The sequence below is a fragment of the Empidonax traillii genome, unplaced genomic scaffold (genome assembly GCF_003031625.1).
Source record: "Empidonax traillii isolate 1590-97213 ecotype Southwest subspecies unplaced genomic scaffold, ASM303162v1 scaffold3519:size12581, whole genome shotgun sequence".
NCBI classification, from domain to species: Eukaryota; Metazoa; Chordata; class Aves; order Passeriformes; family Tyrannidae; genus Empidonax; species Empidonax traillii.
Genome location: NW_020958712.1, coordinates 1 through 1,491, shown reverse-complemented (window position 1 = coordinate 1,491; position 1,491 = coordinate 1). Strand labels below are relative to the sequence as shown.

The following is a 1,491-nucleotide window of genomic DNA, read 5'->3' as shown; positions in this document are numbered from 1 at the left end:
AAGTTAAAATATTATAAAAAGATAAAAAAGACAAAAAGAAGATAAAAAATAAAAAATTATGATAAAGGAAGATAAAAAAGATAAAAAGATAAAAATATAAAAAAGATTTTAAAAAAGATTAAAAAATATGAAAATGATAAAAAAAGAAGATAAAAAGGATTAAAAAAAAAAAGATAAAAAAAGATAAAAAGAGGATTTTAAAAAAGGGGACCCCTACCCTGCTGCACAGACCTCCCCCACAGGAGCGACCCGGGGCTCAGGGGGGGCTTCTCCCCGCCCCAGCAACGCTCAAATCGTTATAAATACGGAACCGAGCACCAAAAATGCGTTTTACAGACACGAAAGGACCCAACCCAACAAGTGCCCCCGGTCTGGTTTCTTCCCCAGCCCCTCGGGAGGTGACAAAAACCCTCAGGGAGCTGCACACACGCACCCACCCCTTTCCAGGGGGCTGGAGACCGACCTGGAGATCCCAAACCCGCTGCAAGAGGGACCTTTTTGGGGTTTGGGTCCTCCCCAGAACTCACCTGTCGTGCCCCACCATCACCTGCAGCGCTGGGGACTCTCCGGAACGCCGGGGCACAGCTCTGGTACACCCAAAATGGGACAGTCCTGGCCCGTCCCAGAGACCTGAGCAAGGGACAGAAAACATCCCGGGTTTAGGGCCAGGCTGGTGGGACGCGCCCCTTCCCTTCTGCCCCACTCCCACCCGCGGCACTGCAGAGCTCTGCCGGCACCCGTGGGGGGCTCGGGGACACCCCTCGAGCCAACATCCCCACCCGGGACGTGGCCACAAAGCACCAAACGAGGGACTTCAGGCCAGGGGAGAGCCCCCCCCTCCAGGGCCACAACAGCCCCCACTGAGCTGGAACTGCTCCTGCCCCGCGTGGGGACCGAGCAAAGCCCGACCCGCGCCCCGCTCCTGCTCCTCCTCCTCCCACCGGCTCAGGGATTGGGATCGACGGCAACTCGATTGCCCGGAGCCTGGAAAAGCTCCACGCCGACCTCCCCCTCTCCCCGTGAGGGACCCCGGGGGCATTCCTGGGCCTCAGAGTAATCCTAGAGCTAAAGCGGTGGGAGACATCAGCTCCGCTCAGATAATCCATGCCAGCACTCATCCCCGGCCCAGGCGGGGCCTCGGGGGGGCTCCTTCCCACAGCCTCCCGGCCCGGAGGCTCACGCGTCCTGTGGGGCTCCGTGCCCGGGGGGCTCCGTGCCCAGGGGGCTTCGTGCCTGCAGCATCCTCCCCCTGCGGGGATCCAGCCGCCCCCCTAGGACCTACAAAACTCCGCAACCCCCCCCAGGCACCCCCAAACCTCCGCACCCCCCCGCCAGGGACCCCAAACCTCTCCCCCCCTCCAGTCCCGCACCACGCGGCTGCTCCTACCCTCGGCTCCGCTGGAAAGGACGGGAGGAGCTGCCGGCACAGGATCCACCCCCGAACGGCTCCGTGCTCGTCCATCCCCCCTCTCCGATCCGCCCAATCCCTGT

The 1,491-nt window shown here is 59.8% G+C and overlaps 1 non-coding gene across 1 annotated transcript; it reads right to left on the bottom strand.

The window, feature by feature from the left end:
- Positions 1-1,042: 1,042 nt before the first annotated feature.
- Positions 1,043-1,126, bottom strand: LOC114072579. Its single transcript, XR_003574204.1, has one exon. It is a non-coding gene; the product is annotated as a small nucleolar RNA SNORD45 (small nucleolar RNA).
- Positions 1,127-1,491: the final 365 nt, after the last annotated feature.